The 7,331-nt window shown below is 35.6% G+C and overlaps 1 non-coding gene across 1 annotated transcript; it reads right to left on the bottom strand.

Annotated features, from left to right (window-relative positions):
* Positions 1–741: 741 nt before the first annotated feature.
* TRNAR-CCU (transfer RNA arginine (anticodon CCU)) lies at positions 742–814 on the bottom strand. Its single transcript has one exon. It is a non-coding gene; the product is annotated as a tRNA-Arg (tRNA).
* Between the last annotated feature and the right edge of the window lie 6,517 nt (positions 815–7,331).

Below are 7,331 nucleotides of genomic sequence, written 5' to 3'. Positions count from 1 at the left end.
AGGGTTGTGAGACTGAGCCCCATGTCGGGTTCCACTCTGGGCGTGGAGCCTGCTTAAGATTCTCTTTTCCCTCTCCCTTGGCCCCCCATTCTCCCTCTCAAATATATATGTGTGTGTATATATATAATTCCATACAGTAATAATATGTATTAAATCCTAAAAGAGGTTGAGCTTTCTATATGAGTTGACCCTTCTGACAATGATTCACAGGACTAAATATTTGAATTGTACTGGTGGTGACTGTATACTATGTGCATGAATTTATTGGGTTATATCTGAGGGAGGGGCTGAAATTAAAGGCAAGACCATCTGCCCATCTGGTAATCTGGCACCTAGAATTACCCAATAAATAGGGAATCTAGCACCAGTTAAAGTATGACAGCTGTCTTGACAAAACTTGCAAGCCCAGTTTGAGTATGACTTTATCTGGTGAAAAATTCCTTTCTCTAATTCCTCCGAAGCCAATTGGGAGCCAACACAGTGTCCTCTGGAAGCCAAGAGGTACCTGAATTCTTTGTTCAAGGATCATGCTATCTGAGAAGCAGTCATATTACCCTGGCTTCCTGATCTGCCTTCCCACTTACCTGGAGCTCATTTGGGTATACAGGATGGTGCATGACCCCTATGCATTTGTTTGCTTGCAATCAACACTATTTTATTTATTTATTTTTTAATCTTTATTCAACTTTTTAACCATCACCAATGGCACTAGCAAACATATTTTTTTTAAAGTAATCTCTATACCCAACATGGGGCTTGAACTCATAACCTCAAGATCAGGAGTCACATGCTCTACCAACTAAGCCAGCCAGGTGCCCCCTGCAATCAACACTATTATAAAGGGCACCATTTTTTTGGGGGGGGGACAAAAGCCTTTAGAATCTCCTGGTAATTTTTAAAAGCTGTGGTCTATTTAATACATTAACATTTGTAGCCCCCAAACAACTAGTTTTTATTGGGCACCTACTAAGTTCCAGATTCTGCTTTAGCTGCCATATACAATATTGAGAGAGCAAACGTGAGAGAATCTATCCTTCATGGAGCTCTCTTTGCAGTGGACATAGAGAGATTTCTGTTACATTGCATTGTCAGAATCTGCTGAGAAATACTTAGAGTATTAATTTCTCATAATTGAGAGTTTATATAGCAGAGATACTATGTTTCCATATTCTGAGAAGAGGCCAAAGATGGAAAGTGTTTTCACCTGAATTTAATTAAGAAATGATATTTGGAAGGCAGCTCTTCAGAAGTGCTCAGCTCTTCAGCTGTTTTCATATAATGCATAATTATCAGTGGCTGTCTCTGGAATTGCCAAATTTGAAGATCAACCTAATAGCATATGATGATAGGTCTAGGATTTGGGGAATTCCAATGAAAGCTTCAATGCAGTTGAAATCATGAAAACAAAGTTTTTAAAATACTGTTAGATTTGCCTGAACTTATATATAGACAAAATGGAGATTTTCAATTTATAATTTTTTTTCTCCTCATGTTTTAACTATGGTGAGTTATTTCTAACTAGGAATACATTTGGAGACCAACTGGTCTCATCCTCTGCCAACCCCCTTACAACATACCACAAAAGACCACCAGATGGTCATGCAGTTTTTACATGAGTACCTTGAATGTTGGTTAACTCACTAACTAGGTTAATTATTCAAATTAAAATCATTACAAGGTTTATGTTCACATCAAACAATTTTTTACCTTATAGCTTCTGCAGAAAGGCCATACAGAAGAAATCTGACCTTTTCCTTGTGACATCTGATTGCATTTGTAAAGATAGGTATTGTGACTGCTTTGAGTATTCTATTCTCCAGGCTAAAAATTCTGAGTGGCCCCTGATCCTGTAGAGAAAAAGAATATATGTACATGACAAAATCTACCAGGTGCCACAAGATCTGTTTTAAATTTTCTCCCTCTTAAATCTTACTTTTGGGTTAAGGTGTTAATTTGCCTAATTAGCATGAACTTCTATCACCAGGGAGGATTACTATTTTAGCATTTGTTTATATCAACAAACATCTCCTTCCTGGGTGACATGGATATAGACATTGATAAAGGTCAGATCTTCCTTAGATGAGTTCATAGCCCTAGTGGGAAAGTCTTCCCTCCATCCATCCGTTCATCATTACTTCATTCAATATTTAGTGAGTGCCAACTGTTGTGACCAGAACTGAGAAGACACTAAGGATTTAGTAGCAAACAAGACAGACAAGGTCCCTGCTAGTAGACTTACATTTTTTATATAAAATGATCAAATGACTAGAGAATACTAGAAAAGGATAAGCTCATCATTATGACAAAGCAAAAGGAGGAAGAAAGGGAAGCCTCTTAAATGCAAGTTGAGTGAAGAATGGAAGATCCTCAGTATAGATAGGACAGCCTAATACACACTTAGTCTACAGCATTTATTGAGTATCTACTGTATGCAGAATATCTGGTCAGGGAATAAAGTGTAATAGACCAGAGTATTGGACTAATTCCCTGAAAAGACTAAGAAATAATGCCACTTCACTTTGATACACAACTTTAGAGTTTGCAAAAAAAAAAAAAAAAAATCTATGTAATAATACATAAAGAGACCCTACTTAGTGAGCAGGAAGTATTTCTACATATCTCATTATTTAAGTCATTAAAACCATCATGTCACTTGAATCTCATAGCAACTGGGTGATGTGGCAAGTGACAGTATCATTAGCACCATTCTACAGATGAGAGAAATAAATCTCAAAGAAGTTAAGCAACATTGTCCAGACTCAGTAAGAGATGAGCCCAGGAATTAAGACAGGCTTCTAACTCATGATTTTATGGGGTTTTAAAAAATATCTGTGAGCACTGATTTAAGTCAAATGAAGCTAACTCCTATCTCAGGATCCTGGGTCTTGACCAATTTACTACTAATAAGCCTCTCTACTGAAGGATGAATTGTGAAAGAAGAAAAGAAAGAAAGAAAGAAAGAAAGAAAGAAAGAAAGAAAGAAAGAAAGAAAGAAAGAAAGAAAAGAAAGAAAGAAAGAAAGAAAAAGAAAGAAAGAGAAAGAAACAAAGAAAAGAAAGAGAAAGGAAAGAAAGAAAGAAAGAAAGAAAGAAAGAAAGAAAAAGAAACCTTGTTAAGTAATGCTTATATTTTCATTGGAATTCTCCTAAAAGCTTATGCTCTTCCTCATGAAGATGACATTGAAAGGTACCCACTGGATTACGAATGGAGAGTTCAGTAAACAAGTGTTTCTCTGCAGTTGGGCATGTCTGATAATAATTTGGGTACAGCACTAGGATGGCAGCATGTTATCTCGGATGTTTTCAACTTCAGTCTTCCTAGTGGGACACCAGTGCTTTTTAATGATATTTATCTTGTGCAACTATAGGTCTCAAATGCCAGGTTTTTTTTCAGAATATCAAAATATGCAAATAAAAATGTGATGCCTAAAAGCATGTCTTCCTTGGGCTTACTTCCATAAAAATATTCAGCATCTGCTGACGATAATAACTCAGTGAGTCCTGAAAAATCCCCAAATCTGTAGTTTGTTAGCCATATAAATATTTGCTTTTTTTCTCAATTTAGAGGGCTTAAGTAAAACTTCAATAAAAATTAAAAAGCATCTAATACTTACATGCTGAATCTACATTTTAATAGTATCACTTTGCCCATTCTTCCAGAACTTAATTTAATAAAAAATATATATATCATGAGAAATATCCTAAGTCAACGTCAAATAAAGTTTTTGTTTATTAGAGGAAAATAGTATCTCCTTGCTAAAACAAACAAACAAACAAACAAAAAAACAAGAATAAAAACCTGAACATGTTGCTTCAAGTTAAAAGTCACCTTGTAGGTTCTATTCAGTGACTGAAATGTGAATAGCTCTGAAATAAAGAGGACAACTCTCCAAAGGAGTGATAAGAATACATCTGGGAGAGGCATACCAGGTGCCACTGAGAAACCTCTTCAATCCAATCCCACAAACATTTGTTGAGCAGCTACTATAAGCCAAGCACTGTGCTTGAAGCTGGGGGTACAAGGTCCCTGGACACAAATGGTTTCCCAAGGACATAAAACAAATCCTGTTGTGATAATGGAACAATCCATTATCATTACCCAGAAGAAATTCAATTTGGCTTGTCTGAGACTTGATAAAAGAGGTGACATTTGAATTAGGATGCAGAAGACAAAATAAGAAACAAAATTGTAGACACAGTAAATAAAGGAAACAAAGGCTCAATGACAGGGGAATGCACAGCACGGTGTTTTCACAGACCAGTCCATGGTACGAGGCAGTTGGAATGGGGGAAGATGGAGACAGAGACAGAAGAAAGGGAGCCTGGGTATGCAGGTGGGGGCTACATTGCATGGGACCTTAAATATTAGACTTAGGATACATGTAGTACTTTCATAATATTTCAAATTGTTTTAAAGAGGGAATAAAACCATTTATCCCATAACCAAAAGCAAGGCTTACAAATCATATTTATTTTAGAGAGACAACATATTCAATGGAGCTGAAGAAGCGTTCTTATTCATTGAGAGGTTTAGAGGTAGAAGAGAATTAGAAGGTCATACATAAGACTATTGGAGGGGATGGTGATAAGGGTGTATGTTTGGGAGCTATAGAGACAGATGCAAGCTGAGCCAGCCACAGTTATATGTCACAAAGTTATACATATAAGCATAAGTATTTAGCAAATAAATCCTGAATACGTATCAGCTCTCTCTCTCTTTCACACACACACACACACCCAAAAAAACATAACTGCTGACTTTCTTCCAGACCCTAGGGGAATATTTTTATGGTGCAAAATGCTCCACATTTCTGGAGTGTGATTTATCTTTCAGATGTAAGAGTGTCCTCATCCCTCAAAGGGTTAATAACGACACTTGCCGCATAGCCCGTTAGGAAGACTGAAGATAATGCGTGTAGGCAGTGTGGTATTGCTCACTCAACATCTTGTCATCTGTTTCCTTAGGCCTCTGTTGTACTTTTATGTGTTTCTGAAACTGTACTGAATTAATTTGTATCATGCTTTGGCTTTATTGCTACATAAGCCCTATAACATTTGCAGTTGGTATCATGGTTTATGTTTGTACATATTTAACTAATAGTGGAAAAAATCAATTAACCCAGAATCTTCAACAGGGTCTATGCCTACCAATTTACCATAAGCTCTAGGAAAGTAAAGATGCATTTAATCCTTTCTGTAAATCTAGCACAGTGTAGAGTTCTGGTACATAATACATGTTTGCAGAAAGAGGGAAGATGGTAAGGAAGAGCGAAACTCGAGGAACATTTCAAAGTATTAAAAAATGACTAAAGCTGAATCAGTGCAAAGCAACTTAGATAAATAGAGGGGAGAGATTACAATTGTCCTGTAATCTGTAAATATTTTTGTCAAAACAATGCAAAACTCTCCTAGTACCATTTACAAATATATAAGGAAGCGAAAAAAAGATAAAAAGTAATTTTTAGTTAGTACACTGTAATTTAAAACACTAAAAGAAATGAGAATTAAAAAGTTCTATTTTTTTTGTAAAAACAAAACAAATCAAATCTTTAACAAGATAGGACTTCCCCTTTTGGGAAGATGGAATAGATGTAAGTTTCTCTATTTTTCCACTAAGTACAACTAAAAATCTACCTATAAAAAACACATACAGAGCCTGTCAAAGGTGGAGAGAAGGCAGGGCACTTACAGTTCTTATGACTCAAAGAAGAACAGAGTGGCGAGCTCCCCAAGTTTTTGTTTTGCCTCAGCTATCCCAGACTATGAGGTGGAGAAGCCATCAACCTGGTTACCCAAAGGCATACAAACAGAAAAATCTGTAAGAAAAGCCTGTTCTCCTTAGCCAAAGGACCAGGAAAGGGGCACCTAGCAAGATAGCTTTTAGAAAAACATTCAACTGCAGCCAAACACCACAGAAAAACTGTCAACACTTCCCACCTACACCATCAAAAGACAAATGGGTAGCTTAGAAACTTCTAGACTATGACAGTTTCACTGGAAAATTCTACCAAATATGTAAAGGAGAATTAACACCCATTTGAGAAAATAAGAGAGAAAAAAAAAATACACCTCAATTTATTTTATTTCATTAGTATTATCCAGATGTCAAAACCAGGCAAGGTTAGAATGAATGAATGAATGAATGAATGAATGAATAATTAAATAAATAAAATAAAACCACAGACCCCCTCATGGATGTAGACACAAAAATCACAATCAGAATGTTAGTAAATACAATTTAATAATATGTACAAATAAATAGTTATGTACTATGTGGATTTTATTTCAGGTATGTAAGGTGGTTTCAATAATTAAAACAATAACAACAACAAAAACAATCAGTGTAAATCCATCATCTTAAGAGAAGGACCACATGATCATATAAATTAGCAAAAAAGCATTTGACAAAAGTCAATACCCATTCATGATTGATCTCTCAGGAAAATAGCAATAGAGGAAATCAAACTCAACTTGAAAAAGAACACATCCAAAACCTATAGCTAACTTGATACTTAATGGTGAAAGACTTAATGTTTTCCTCCTATGATTGGGAGCAAGGCTAGAATCTCTGCTCTCATATTTTTTTATTCAACATAGTGCTGGAAGTTTTAGCTAGAATAGAAACAGAAACAAAAGGAACAGAAATAAAAGGCATACAGATCAGAAGGAAAGAAGGAAAACAGTCCCTGTTTGCAGATAATATGATCGTCTACACAGAAAGTCCCAAATAATCTAAAAAAAAGCCCTCCCAACACTCAAAACTAAGAAGTGGGTTCAGCAAGATCACAGTATACAAGATAAATGTATAAAAATTAATTGTATTTTTATATACTAGAATGAACATGTGGACCCCCTAATTAAAAATGCAATACTATTTCCATTCACTAAAAAAATATGGGATACTAAGAAGTAAATCTAATAACCCATGTATAAGCTTGTTTGCAGAAACTACAAAATGCTGATAAAGAAATGATGGAAGACCTACATAAGCAGAGATTCTATGTTCAGAGATTGGAAAAGTTCACCTAGACAAAAGGATGTGAAGAAATACATGAATCATCATATATTACTGGTGGGAATGTAAAATGTATAGCCACTTTGGAAAATCATTTAGAAGTATTTTTGTTAACAAATTCAACATACAACTATGACAAGACATGGCACTTGAACCCTTTGGCATTTACCACTGAGAAATGAAGACTCATGTTCACATAAAACCTGTATACAAATGGATATAGCAGGTTCCTTCATAATAGCCCCAAATGGAAACAACCCAGATGGCCTTCAGTGGATGGACTATGCAAAATAAGGACGGCCTATATTTTTTTCTTA

Source organism: Leptonychotes weddellii, chromosome 1, assembly GCF_054177405.1.
Source record: "Leptonychotes weddellii isolate Sample4059 chromosome 1, ASM5417740v2, whole genome shotgun sequence".
Lineage (NCBI taxonomy): Eukaryota > Metazoa > Chordata > Mammalia > Carnivora > Phocidae > Leptonychotes > Leptonychotes weddellii.
The sequence above is the reverse complement of the archived record's forward strand: the minus strand, read 5'-3'. Positions and strand labels throughout refer to the sequence as shown.